Source organism: Monodelphis domestica, chromosome 7 (assembly GCF_027887165.1).
Source record: "Monodelphis domestica isolate mMonDom1 chromosome 7, mMonDom1.pri, whole genome shotgun sequence".
Classification (NCBI taxonomy): Eukaryota; Metazoa; Chordata; class Mammalia; order Didelphimorphia; family Didelphidae; genus Monodelphis; species Monodelphis domestica.
Genome location: NC_077233.1, coordinates 200,616,775 through 200,632,339, shown reverse-complemented (window position 1 = coordinate 200,632,339; position 15,565 = coordinate 200,616,775).

The window sequence follows — 15,565 nt, the reverse complement described above, 5'->3', positions numbered from 1 at the left end:
AAATAACCCAGACAAGTTATTTATTTAAGGTCACACAGCTAATGTCTGAGTGGAATTTGAACTCGAGTCTTCTGGATTCTAGGTCCAGTGTTTTTCTCCATTGTGCCACCTAACTGCCTCTACAAGTTCTCCTTAATTCTCTGTCCCACTCCAACCTGGATAAATCCTTTACTATTGGTATTTATAACTGTAGCACGTAAATACAATTCATACATACATTACTATAATTTCATTCTAGTCTATGAAGCAAATATTTGGTTTCATGATTGATATTGAATTAAGTCTATAAGTGTTAAATGAACCAGGCTGGATTTTTTTTTCCCCTTGTAAAGGTTCACATGGCATTTGGATAACTACTTATTAGAGTTTGTTGCAGAGTGGATCCTTGGTTCAGAATAGGTTGAAATAGATGACCTTCTAACTCTGGAAGTCTTTGGTTCTGATATCTTGGATAGTATTGCCATCTTGAGCTGACTATATTGGTTCAATCTAGCTAATATATTTCATTGCTTAATTCTTCCTTTATTTTCTGCTAGAAATTAATTTATAGTTACTTTCCTTCACATTTTGTGTGTATATTTGGTACATTAATGCTTAATAATACCTTTTTGTCATTATTTTGCATGGTATCTTTCTTTCTTCCTTGATTTTTTGCCTTCATTCTTCTTCCTTATTTTTGTTCTTCTTCTCCTTCTCCTTCTTCTCCTTCTTCTTCTTCTTCTTCTTCTTCTTCTTCTTCTTCTTCTTCTTCTTCTTCTTCTTCTTCTTCTTCTTCTTCTTCTTCTTCTTCTTCTTCTAATAGTTCACTCTGTTTGCATTGGTTGTGACTTTTTTTTCCTCTTATTTCTAACTTTCATAGTTTAACTTTTCCTTTCTTGTTAAATGTGAAAATTACCAATTGATTACTTTTGGCTTTTCAAAAACAGATCTTTGCTTTATTTCCTGATCCAATTGTTCCTTTTTTCTTTAATGATTTCTCCTATTTTAACAATTTCCTTCTTTTATCTTTTTTTTGTAATTCATTTGTTCATTTTTCTTTTTTCTTTTTCAGTACTGTATTGAATTAATCATATTTGTAAAGCTTCTGTTGTTTAAAATAGTTTGCTTAACTTAGAGCTTTCCAAAGACTTTATTTCTCTTCCAGTTTAGAAGTACATTTAATGATCTTGGATCCTATTATTTTCTGTGCTCATTAAATGATACTCTGGGGATGGTGTTTCTTCATGAATTGCTCAAAAGCATCTTAATTTTCAAAAGTCCAAATGCTATTTCTGTTGAATGAACTAACATCCTTCCTGTTACCTAGGTTCATAATCTCAGCCAAGCTCTATTTTCCCCTTCTCATTTCTCACACTTAATCATTTGCTAAGTCATGTCAATTCTATGTTGGTAACATCTCTTAGCTCTGTCTCCTTCTCTCTGCTCATGCCATAATCACCTTACTGCAGGATTTTGTCACTTTTTGCCTAGACAATTGTAGCCTAACCTTCTAAATGGTTATCCTGCTTTCATTTCTCCTGTGTCCAAGTTATCTTCCACACAGGTGACAAACTGATATTTCTAAACCAGAGATGTGACTATGTCATTCTACCACTAGATAAACTCCAGTGGTTCACAGGTAATTAAAGTTTAAAATACAAACTCTGATTGGCTTTTGAAGCCTTTTATCATTTAGTTCCAGTCCATCTTTCTGATCTCATTGTATATTATTCACCTCAAACTCTGGTCCACAAAACCAGACTACCTGCTATTCATACATAAATTTCCCTTGATGGCTTTATCCTTTTTCATAGGGTGTTATCTACATGTGAAAGGCACCACCTTCTCATTTAGGTCTTGTGGAATCATCAACTTCCTTCAAAGATCAGCTTGACTACATTCTCCTTCAAAATGGATTGGATGTTTCCCCCAAGTTGTTAGTATCCCCTGGTCTCTCAAAAATACTTCATATTCACATATCTGAATATATTTTGGTACTTTCTAATAAAAAATTAAATTCCTTGAAGGCACAGATAATATTTTTGTCTTTTACCCCTAGTGCCTGATTCATAACAGGGGCCTTATAAATACTTGGAGAATATTTTTTTCATCTTTGTTTTTTCAATGCCATTGCTTCTTGCTCACATTCAAGGAGAACTAGGATGATAATGTTAGAGTACACATTTAGTAGTTCTATTGTCCTTGAAGATGAGTTTGTTATAATAATCTTGAAAAGTCTATTTTATTTCTCTGTTGCTTTTCCACTCTGATTTTTTAATGCCCTTAAGTGACTTTGCTAGGTTGTTTCTCTCATCAAGCATTAGTTAAATTTAATTTTCCTACAACTTCTACTTGTTTTATGAGGTGATACTTTTCATTTTCCAACATCTTCATAAGATTTTACAGTGTCCCTATGTTTGGCATATGGACCAAGGGAGATAGGGCTTAGGTTTGTTGAGAAGCTGATCTTTGGATCAAGTTATATAATTATTAGGGTTGTTTTTTAACTTTTTATCCCAGTTTTTTTGTAATTTTTCCTTTTTTAGGCAAATCTTGCCAAACTCAAATCAATGTGATTTGGGGTCATGTAATACTTTTCTCTGCTGGTAAGATCATCTCCTCATTCTTATATTCTCATAATTCTTTCATGATGCTACTTTATGAACCCTATCAATTTGTAATCTCTTTTGTTTTCTATCTTTGTAAGAAATAATCTTGCATAATTTCCTGAAATATGATGATATGACCCTTTTCTTCTTATTTAGGAAGACTTATTTTTGTTTTCTTGATCTGTCCTCAAAATATGACCTTTGTATATTTCTTGTTTTCAATACTTTTTCCAGTTATGTAATTTCCTGAGGCTTTTTTTTTCTTTTCTAGCTATTTTTTCTACTCTTCAGGCTTCCAGTTAAAAATAAAAGAAGAATTTTTTCATTGACATTAAACTGTCTAATTTCACCATCACCTTGTATTGAAATTGTCTCATTTCACTGACATATTTCATTGAATGTATTTATTATTTTATTGTCCTTAAAAGTCTAGTGTGATTATTCATACTGATGTTGTTTGAGTATGTTCTTCTTCTAATCATTTTATCTTTGCTTTTTTAAAGAAATTTTTCATTGTATTAGAGAATGCCTTTTTATTTCTCATTCCTTTGTGCAATTTTGAAACTTTCATTAAAATTTCTAATAATTTTGCTTTTTTGTTCTTTTACACCCAATTTTGAGGCAATATCAAGGAGTTTACCCCTTTTGTAATCTCTCACTCCACCATCTTGCTGAAATTCTCTATTGATGCTTTGGTTAGAAATAGACCCAGAAGTTCATAGAATAATATAACTAGTATTGCTTCAATTTCCTTATTGGTTCCAATGGTTTGATAGTTCCTTATTTTATAAATGAAATTGAAGTTCATAGATGTTAAATTAGTGGTAGGAGGAAGACTAGAATCTATGTCTCCAATTTCAAAGATCATTTTTTTATATTATATCATTTTTAGGAATTGTTTTTGAATTCAATTAAGTTGGAGCATCTAGGTAGTACCATGACTAGAGCACAAGGCTTGGAGTCAGGAGGATATTGATTCAAATCTGGTCTCAAACACTTCCTAGCTGTCTGACTGTGGGTAAGTCACTTACCCCAAATTGCCTAGCTTTGTTGCTTTTCTATCTTAGAATTGATACTTAGATAGAAGGCAAGGGTTATTAAAAAAGAATTCAATTAAGTTGCGGTGTATATAGTTTTTAGGTATGAGAATATTTTAGTTTTCTCCTGGATAATATTCTGAACATGGGAACTTCAAGGTAGGAAAAGGGTTGGTTCCCTTTTCTAGATCATTAAGACCAATGTTATGAAACACAAATTGAAACAGAGATCTGTAGGACACATATTGACTTAGAAAACCACAAATTAACATCTGTTTTATTGTATTTATATTTACTTTCTTAAAGTGTTTCTAATTACATTAGGTCTGGTTCAAGAGTTTGTGGTGCTCAAGAGACCACAAGTTTGATATCTCTGACTTAGACTGTTGCATACTGATTTAACTTTTTTCCATGGATTGATCAGTCATTTAACCAAGCTCAACTGCAAATTCAACCTAAATCCTTTTGCAATCATCTAATTTCCACTATTCATGGGCTATTCCATAGTCATTTAAGGAATATTGAATTTCACTTGGAATTGACTTTTTTATACACTGGGTTATTGATTCATCCTCTTTATAATTAGATTACAACTTAGTCCTTTTTTCTTCTTTGTAGATGCATTCTCATATAAACTTTACATTGATTACAAGGTAATAGTAATTATAAAATACTTTAAACACTTTTTGCCTTATTCTGATCTCTGCAAAAACCTTATGAGAAAGGGAACCCATTATCCCCACTTTTTATATGAGCAAAGTTTCCTTATGTAGAAAAGAAGAAGGTTGGATTTATTTTCAAAGGTTCCTTCCATCTCTAAATAAAGGACCTGTATGAGTCTATATCTAGAGCCAGAGAAACAGTGAGAACTAATCTAGCACTTATACTCTTCCCAGGAACAACTCAATTTGTGTCTGCTTCAGTTTTCTTAAGACAACGATGTCAAACTCAAATATAATTGGGATCACTAAATGATACATGAGGATCCTTTTGGATTGTTTATTGACTTAGAAAACTACATGTTAACATTATCAATATTCTAATTGGATTTTTATTTATTTTGTTAACTATTTCTCCATATGTTTTGGGCTGCACTCTGGACTTTTGAACCTCTTAGCCTACTATTTGATATCTCTTCCTTAAGAGAATATTATTTTGAATGTCACCAGGTGTTTTGAGCATGATTTGGTCATCTTGAATATCAAACATTCCATGGAAAGTCAGTCTGATACCACAGAAAAAGTTCTGGCATCAGAAGATTTAGATCTGAGTCCTAACTCTGCCCCTTAGTCTCTTTATCTGTAAAATAATGTAGGAGTTACTTACATAGACTCCACAAAAGTACAACTCTGGTACCTTACCATCATGTAGAAATGGTCGTGGGTTCTTCAAGCCTATGTTATAGATTGCAAATTCCAACAGGACCTTCTTAGCTGGAAATGTTTCTGCAATGGTATTGGCAATGGAATGTATCCTTTCTATGAGAACCAGCTTTAATCAGGGGTGCAGCAACAGCCCATCAGTGAATAGCTAATGCAGTAGTTGGCTATTGCAACTGGTGAAACCTAGTTCAAAGCATTGTGGTAAGAAAAGTGTTAGTGCCTTCCTCCAAACCAAGGGTTGTTAACTTGGGTTCTTTGGGTTTGTGGACAGACTTCAAGGAGTCTGTGGACTTGGATGAGGGGGGTGGGGGGAAGGGATGGCATTTTAATTTTCACTGATCTCTAATTGAAATTCAACAATTTCTTAATCTTTTAAAAACATTCTGAAAAGCAGAACACTGGCTGCCAAAGGAGTCTGTGATATAAACAAAAGGTTTAGAATTACTGTTCTAAAGTTATGGTATATGATTGTGAGGGAATATTACTGTGCATAATAAGTGATGAGGGAGGATAATTAAGTGGTTCAGTGGATTGAGAGCCAGGTCTAGAGACAGGAGGTCCTAGGTTCAAATCTGGCCTCAGACATTTTCTAGCTGTGTAACCCTGGGCAAGTCACTTAGTCTCCATTGTCTAGCCCTTATCACTCTTCTGCCTTAGAACCAATACACAATATTGATTCTAAGGTAGAAGGCAAGGGTTTAAAAAAACGACAAGCAGGCTAATTTTAAAAACATGTAAAGTGGGAGAGAGGGAGAAAACATGGATTACAAAATGTTAGGAAATGAATATAAAAATTGTAATGTAATTAATTGACATGTAATCCTGGGGGAAACTGGAAAGACCTCCATGAAATTATGAAAAGTGAAACTAGTAGAACCAATACAATATTATATATAGTTATAAAACTAAAGTTTGCAGAATATTTTGAGAATGTCTGCCTCCAGAGAAATAAATGATAAGCAGAAACATGAAGGACAAAAAAGAAAGGGGAAAAAAGTATTATGCTGTTTCACCAACTTAATGATGAGTTAGTTTATAAAGTTGATTTCTACCTGAAAATAAAAATAGGACTAGAGATGTCATAATAATAATGATGATATGAAATGTAGTCCATATTTATATTTCTTGCCCACTTCCACTCCATTAGGGAGATGTATAATAAATTTGGCAATAAAAATATAATTTACAAACTTAATAATTCATTCTGAAATAAATTATATTTCATCTTTTGCCAAAGTTCTCAGTGAAATTTAACCATGATCATGTGATAACCCAAATATTCAATGAATGAATGAATTAATCAATTAATGAAAAAGTATCAAGAATTTACTATTATCTAGGAACTATGCTGAACACTGGGGACAAAAAATTAAAACAATAAGACAGTACCCATCCTCAAGAACTTATATTCTAATAGTGGAAGACAAAACAAATGGGAGCCCAGGCCAGGGAAAGAGATTCTTTTTTTTCTGAGAATACTTACGGCTGGTCAGTAGAGCTATAGAGCAATTGCCATCCTCTCCAAAAATGGTAGTATTGATCTGATTAGTGTTCCTAGAGGTAGAAGTGAAAATCTGGGGAGAGAGAAGAATCTTGATGGCTTTGGAAAGGCATTAAACTCTTTAATTGGGTCTATAATGACAATATTTGGATTCAAGGAATTTACCAATTGTTATGATAAAAAGTTAGGAATTCCTTTTCCTTAGTCAAGATCCTGCCAGTGAAGGAGAAACAATGATAGCTATCTTGTTTTTCCCTCTTGATAATAATAATAATTATTATTATTATTATAAAGTAGGACTATGGGAAAGTTACACCTACCACCTATAACAAAGAATAAAAAATGGAATTTAAGTAAAAGAGAAATATGATCTAAATATAATGATCTTGGAAGCAGATGGGGAACTAACAGATTCCATGTATAAGCCAACGGCAGAGGGAGAATTTTCTTGGATAGGGTCAAGAAAGCTAAAGGATAATGGCAATGCTTCAATATCAGAATTTGTGCTAAGGAAGGAGAGCCAAGATTAAAACTAATTTTTAATAGTAACCACATGAGGTGGAGTCTGTGTTGATACATCAGGCAGCTAGATGGATCAGAGATAGAGCACCAGAGTTGGATTCAGAACGATCTTAGTTGAAATCGAGTCTCAAAAACTTTCTGTGTGACTCTGGGCAAATGGCTTAACCCCTGCCTCAATTTTCTCATATCTAAAATAGTAACAATAATAGCTTCCACTTCCCAGAGTTGTTGTGAAGATAGAATGATGCAATATTTGTAAAATACTTGGTAACCTTAAAGCACTATATAAATGCTAGCTATTAGTATACATGAAAGAGGGCTCTATGTGTTACATAGGAGCTTTTATGTCATAAAGTTGACAGAGAGAGAAATATGGTTACATAAGGATTGAGAAGAGAGAGGGAGCCTGAGTGTCTTTTAGCCCAGAAGATGGAAACAGTTTCTGAGCAGTGTGTATACCTCTTTGGAAGAAGATATTTGGAAGAAGATGAGAATCATCCACCTAATCTTTGAACAGAGACCTCCTTGGAAAGCAATATTATATGTGACATGGAGTGGGGCAAGAAAACAAAACCACACCATCTATTGCTAAAATAATATGCTATTCATATAGTATTAGACTGGTAGGAAGGGGGTTGCTTATTTATCAGCCTCCAAAGTATGTTTACCTTGGGAGAGTAGTCTAGACCACAGAGTGACAGGATGAGTCTTATGGGGTGAGGAAGAGGGGAAAACAAGCAGGGAAAGGAGGAGAGAGAAGAAAGAAAATCACTAGAATGAAAAAGAATTGCCCCAGTGGTAACATTAAGCTCAGTTCCCTTCCAAGTAGAACATTTATGGGCTATACGAATGTTCCATGTATTTTTTTCTTTGTGTCTAATGGTTCCAATGTGTCTTTTTCAAATTCTGCTTTGGGATGAGGGGAGAAGAGGAGGAGAAAGGGAATGAGATCGATGATGACTCACTGCTTCTTTGAATGGAAACTCAAATTTGGGGGAAATTAGACACATGCTATATCTAAGCTTGAGTTTGGATATTTTCCCAGAATAATCTATGTAATGGAGGAGTCATAAAGCAAAGAGAAACATTAACTCTTCTTTGGATAGCCCCCAGATTCAAACTAGATCTATCTGGGGCCAATGTCTGTGTAGGCTAAAATGGCTAGGCTGTGGATTACATATATCACTTTCCTAAACTTACCCATGTTCTAGACACATTGGCCTACTTGCTGTTCCTTTTACATAACATTCCATTTCCTGCCTCCATGTCTTTGTATCGGGTGTCCTTCATGCCAAAAATGTATACTTCTTTACTTTGGCTTCACAAAAATTCTATTTCCATCAGCTCAAGTGTCTTACCTCTTTGCCCCTTAACCTCTATTACTGATCCTCCCTCCTTGGAAATAACTTTGTGTTTTATTTACTTTCTAAGTATTTTGTATTTACTAATTAGTCTATTGGTCAATAACCATTTATTAAGCACCTAAATATGTGTCAAGCTTTGCATGAAGTTCTGGGTCACAAAGAAAGTTTTTAAAAGTCTCAGAAATAGTCTCTGTACTCAATAAGTATAGATTTCAATGGGGGAGATAATATATAAATTACCAGTTACATAAAAGTTATAGATATATACTGAGTAGACAGAAAGTCATTTGAGAGGCCTCTGGAAAAGGTAGGATTTAAGATGAATCTAGAAGCAAGCCAGGGAAATGGAAGCAGAGGTAACAAAGAGAGCATTTCAGACATGGAAGACAGCAAATACAAAGGCACAAAGACAGGAGAGTGAATGTCATGCATGAAGAACTGTTAGAAAGTCAGTGCTACTGGATTGAGTAGGGATTAAAATAAGAGAAAAGAGCTCTGTAAACAGTAGGGACAGGTCAGGTTATAATGAGCCAAATGGAGGACTTTCTTGTTGTTCCCAGAGGTAATAGAGAGCCACTGGAGCTCATCTAGCCAAGGAGTGGCATGACCAGACTTAAGCTTTAGGAAAATTACCTTGGGAGTCCAGTGGAGAAGATGAATCAGAGGAGGGAGAGAAGAGGCAGGAAGAGCATATAGAAGGCTTTCATAATAATCTAAATGAGAGTATTCATGTTATTTCTTCCCAATAGAATGTAAACTAATTGACATCAGGAACAATTTCTTGTCTGTCTACCTGTAGTACCTCACACAATATCTGGTGTATAGTAGTTGCTCAATAAATATTTGTTAACAGAATACATCAATCAATCGATTAGTCAAAGAATCAATAAAGGATAGGGTGTGAACCTTCATCATTATACCATTAATCTTTGATTATTCATTCAATTCAATTCAACAAATATTTATTGACATAAGCCCACTAATTTAGAGATACAATTTTTGTCACTAGAGAACATTCTCCTCTCGGGTTCTCATTAATAAAATAAATTAGCTCTGCTATGAAATAGACTAAAGCCTTAATTATGCCAATAGAATATGAATGACTTTTAAGTTCAAAGAAGATAATCCTGGTTCATAACCAATACTGAATTACAAATGTCACTAACCAAAAATCCAATTCCATATCATTAATATCAGTATTTAATTTAATACAATATATTGAATTTGGAGTCTGAAACAAAAAGCTTTTAAATATTTCTATTTAAAGGAAAGCCTCTGAATGATAGAGGCAATTGTGGAAACAAAGAGCTTTAGTTTTATCACAAGAGAAAACATTAGGAGGAATTAATTGGAAAAGAAAATCTCACTGAGATTTGAATTTAATGCTTCTGAAAGAGAGAACAGATTCTTCAGTCACAGAAAGAAATATATTTGCATCAATTAGCCTCTGGTGACCAAAAGTGCCCCAGAATTCATGGAAATTAACAAGGAGGCTATAGCACAATGGAAATGCTTCAATACCAGAATTTAAAATTTAAAGCTAATCTGTAATAGTAAGCATATGGATTGGAGGGCAGAATGATATGCATGAAAGTTGTGTGCTCTGTGATGGCACAGAAGCCCCTCCAAGGCCTGAAGCATTTCATGGCCACATTTTGTACATTGGCTGGTTCTCACCAAATATAGAATCCTATTTCCCCAGACTGAATTAAGGCAGAGCAAAACCATATTGGCCCAACTGGCATTGGACGCCTGATAAATTACCCACCATCCAGGAAGCAGAAAGACCCCCAATGCTTTATAGATCACAAAACACTTTGCCTTTGTCAAGCATATGAGAGAAGGAGGAAAAGTGTGAAGCAGAAACAATTGTGAGTAGGTGACTGACAGCATAACAGACAAAGCTATCTACTGAGGAATGACAGGAGCCGCGTCCTGAGTAATTGTGTTCATGCCTTCTTTCTTACACTTATATTCAGCTAAAATACCCACAAATTTGTGGAAAGAGCAATGATGTTGATGCCAGAAGACACTGATTCATGTCCCAACTCCACTGCTCACTAGCTATGTGAGTTTGGGCAAGTTACTCTTTTATTTTTAAACCTTTGCCTTTCACTTCAGTTCAAAGTTCAGTATCAGTTCAAAGCAGAAGAGTGACAAGGACTAGAAGATTGAGAGGGCCACACAGCTAGGAAGCATTCACTATCTATCCACTGAACAACCGTAGGTTGTCACTCTTTTTTTTTTTTTTAAACCCTTACCTTCCATCTTAGAATCAATACTGTGTATTGGCTCCAAGGAAGAAGAGTGGTAAGGGCTAGGCAATGGGGGTCAAGTGACTTGCCCAGGGTCACACAGCTGGGAAGTGTCTGAGGCCAAATTTGAACCCAGGACATCCCGTCTCTAGGCCTGGCTCTCCATCCACTGAGCCACCCAGCTGTACCCTCAAGTCACTCTTAAGCTAAGTCTTGGGCTCCTCATTCTTAAAAGAAAAGAATACTGCTTATACTTCCCTATATCACAGGACCAATATAAGAATCCAATGAGATAATGTGTATAAAGTACAATGAAAATATAAGGCAACAATACAAATGTCAGGTCTTGTCTTTATTATTATTGTTATTCGTTAAGTCCCTGTCGCATGGTTACTGCAGTGCCAGTCTCAAAGTCAAGAAGACCTGAGTTCAAGTCTCTTCTCTGATACATACTAACTGTGTGACCCAGAGAAATTCACATAATCTCTCAGTGTTCTAGACAACTCACTAATTCTGACTTTGGAAAGATGCCAACATGCTTAGAAGTTTCTTTACTTGAGAATGCCTTATAAAAAATGAAGTCCTGGGTCCAATTGCTGTTCCTCATAAGGAAGAGAAATATATGCTTTTTCCAGATGTAGTGACACCATCCCATAGTAACCTATTACGTCTGATCAATTATTTGTGAGGAAAGAAAGAACAGTCTGATTTACAATGTTGGTCTTTTGGTAGAACAGAGAAGCAAGGTCATTTTGGCTGCCTGAGTATTTTCCACTTATATGTACTCTGTTGATCTCTAGAAGAATGGCCAAGAGAAAGCCGATAATATACATTCCCATCTGTCCCTAGCCATCCTCATGTCTGCTGTGGTTCTATTCGTTATAATATCCCAGAGCATGAGCAACATGGTACCTAAAGAATCTGTGCTTCACATTTAATAAATGCTACATGCCTGAGTGTGCTGCCTAAAGCTCCTCTCCTTTGAACTAAGGCTTTAGAGGAGGTCTACATCTATCCTTCAATCCAATCATCATTTGGACTGTCAGTACTTCCTAGAATCATTGATATAGAGGGAACAGGGATCTCGGGGGCTTTATTGTCCAAGTGCCTCATTTTAAGATGGAGGAGCCCAGAAAGATTGTGACTTATCAAGACTGTAACTTGAACATGTAGTTCTATCACAGGTGGAATTTAAATCCAGGTCTTCTGAATCCAGAGCTATTGCTCTTTCTAATCCCAATAGAATTCTAGATTTTAAACTGAAATTACAGATTTTAAAACTGAAAGGACTTGAGAAACCATTCACACTCAAAAACCTTCATTTTACTAATGAGGAGACTGAAAATGAGAGAATTGAAATGACTTCCCAAAGTTACAGAGCTAGTTAATCAAAGTCCCAGGGGCCAGATGCCAAATCTCCAAGCTTTCAGTCCAATGCCTTTCCATTAAGCCAGATGAGTTTCTCTGGTTTTGAACATAACTAGTTTTTAAAATTGAATACTTGCCTAAAGACAAATGTAAAAAACAACTAAATGATATAAGATCAGATACAAAGGATATTCAATGTGGTTGATCCTGGGACTGTTTGTATTCCTAAATGTAGAAATTAAAACTAGTGTATTACAGTAGACCTCAACTCAAACTACTAGTAATATATATGAATATATATAATTTTTTATATTTTCTTTTGATTTCACCCAATAAATAGATGTTACAGAGAGATCATCTAGGAAGGTGGTTAATTTCCCAATATTATTCAAATGCACCTTTTGAAGTTTCCCAGATATTTGATGTTAAATATGAAAATTTACCATTGTTAGGATTCTTTTCTGAGATTATTAATAATGAAGTCTGTTCTACTAATCTTACTTACACGTTTTTTCACTGTGCAAAATACAGGAAGTAGAAATGTTAAGGGTGCTATCTTTTTTTTTTTTTAAACAAAAACCCTTACCTTCCATCTTGGAGTCAATACTGTGTATTGGTTCCAAAGCAGAAGAGTGGTAAGGGCTAGGCAATGGGAGTCAAGTGACTTGCTTACACACAGCTGGGAAGTGGCCCAGGGTGCTATCTTTAAAATCCTTCTCTGAATTGGAATTTTCTAGCAGTAAATCTATTCAGTAGGTAAAAACTAGGCACCATTGGAAACTACATTAATTCCTTCAGGCTTTAAGACACTTTTCCAGAACATTTATATGAGAAAGAGGACTGGATTTGATGTCAAAAGACATGGGCTCACATCTTCAGTCTGCTTCTTATGATAATTATGTTGGGATTAATCATTTAAAATTTCTAAGCCTGTTTCCTAATCTAAAGAGAGAGAGACAGAGAGATAAAGCCAAATAGACACAAAAAGAAGAGAGGTAGAGAGAAGTAGGAAAAGAAGGAAAAGATGGGGGGGTGGGAGAAAGGGGAAGAGGAAGAGATGAAATTAGATTATATGATTTCTAACATTGTTTTCATCTCCATATCTATTGAGCTAAGAGTAGCTTAGACCTAGTACTTGTAGGGACATTCAAGGCTATTTTTTCTATCCCCCTCATTTCATACATGAGAAAACAGATCAATAGAGAGAAAATTATTTGCTTAAGGTTATATAGGAAGTAAGTGTTAGACCCAGGATTCAAATCCAATTTGTTTTTTTAATTAATTAATTAATTAATTAATTTTTATTTTTTAAACATGATTTTATTTGGTCATTTTCATACATTATTCATTGGAAACAGAGATCATTTTCTTTTCCTCCGCCCCCTCCCGCCACCCCTCCCCTAGCTGACATGAGATTCCACTGGGTATCACATGTGTCCTCAGTCCAAACTCATTTCCATGTTATTGGTTTTTGCATTAGGGTCTTCATTTAGAGTCTCTCCTCAATCATATCCCCTCCACCCCTGTAGTCAAGCAGTTGCCTTTCCTCGGTGTTTTTACTCCCACAGTTTGTACTCTGCTTGAGGATAGTGTTTTTTCTCATAGATCCCTGCAGATTGTTCAGGATCACTGCATTGCCACTAATGGAAAAGTCCATTATGTTTGATTATACTACAGTGTCTCAGTCTCTGTGTTTTATGTGTTGCATTTTATGGGTGAGTTCATTCCATTCACATTCAGAGTTATGATTACTAGCTGTGTATTTCCCAGCATTTTGATTTCTACTCCTGGTCCTTCCTTTTCTTCTTTCACTATTTCCTTCTACACCAATGTTTGTTTATAATCAGTCCCCCTAATTCCCACCCTTATTTTACTTCCCTTTCTACCCCCCTCCCTTCTTATTCTCCCCCTTATTTTCCCTTGTAGTCCTTTTAAAATTGCGTCCTCACCCTCTCCCTCCCTTGTACTGCTTCCCTCCTCACCAGTCCATTTTTTTCCCTTCTACTCCCCTATAGGGCGCAAATCTATTCTCTGCCCCAATGGATTAGATTCTTCTTCCCTCTTTGGGTCAGTTTCAAAGCATGTAAGAGTTGAGTATTTCCTATCTCCAACCTCTTTACCCTTCCAGTGTATCAATGTTCTCTCCCATCCTGCCATGAGCTTCTTTGTGACATATAAATTTACCCTTATTTGTTTCTTTTCCCATTTTTTTTAGTATTAACCTTTTTTTAGCTCTGGTTGTATACACACACACACACACGTATATATATTTATGCATGCATATATCTATATACCTATTTATGTCTTGTTCTTTCATTCTATACAGTTTGTCACTGTTCCCTCTAAGTGTAATTCTTCTATCTGCCCAAGTGATAGCAACAGTTTTTAAGAGTTACCAATGACCTCTTTTCTTATAGGGATACATCATTTTAACTTATTGAGTCTCTTAAAACATTTTTGTTGTTGTTTTGTTTTGTTTTTTCCTTTTTTCCCTCTTTTTTAATTACCTTTTGATGATTCTCTTGAGTTCTGTGCTTGGACATCAAATTTTCTGTTCAGGTCTGGTCTTTTCTTTATGAATGCTTGGAATTCTTCTATTGTGTTGAATGACCATACTTTCCCCTGTAAGAATATAGTCAGTTTTGATGGGTATTTGATTCTTGGTTGTAGAACTAGTTCCCTTGCTTTCTGGAATATCATATTCCATGCCTTTTGGTCCTTCAGTGTAGATGCAGCCAGATCCTGTGTTATCCTCACTGTGTTTCCATGGTATCTGAATGGATTCTTCTTGGCATCTTGTAATATCTTTTCTTTGGTCTGATAGTTTTTGAATTTGTCTATAACATTCCTGGGTGTTGTCATTTGGGGATTAAATACAGGAGGTGATCTGTGGATTCTTTCAATCTCCACTTTCCCCTCTTGATCTAGGATATCGGGGCAGTTTTCCTGAATAATTTCCTGTAGTATTATGTCCAGGCTTTTTCTTTTGTCATGGTCTTCTGGTAGACCAATGATTCTCAAATTGTCTCTTCTCAAACGACCTTCTAAATCGTCTGTTTTGTGGATGAGATACTTCATATTTTCCTTAATTTTTTCCTTCTTTTTGTTTTGTTTTATAGTGTCCTGATGCCTTGTGAGGTCACTTAATTCCAGTCATTGTATTCTGGTTCTTAAAGACTAGATTTCATCCCTGGCTTTTTGGTCATCCTTTTCCTTCTGGTCTTATTTTCTTTGAAGGTCATCTTTCATCTTCTTTAGCTCATATTTCATCTTCTTCACCTCATCTTTCATCTCCTTTGCCTCATTTTCCAGCTGGTTGATTTTGGCTTTCAAGACACTATTTTCTCATTTTAGTTCAAGTGTCTCTGTTTCCAGATGACTTATCTTAGTTTTTAAGTTCTTTTCCCAATTATCTTCAGCCTCTCTTACTTGTGTTTTGAGTTCTTCCACAGCCTGTATCCAATTTGCTGGGATTTCTGATTTATTGTTTGCTGATCTCTCCCCCTCTGTTGTGTTTGCTCAGTAGAAGCTGTCTATTGTAGTTTCTT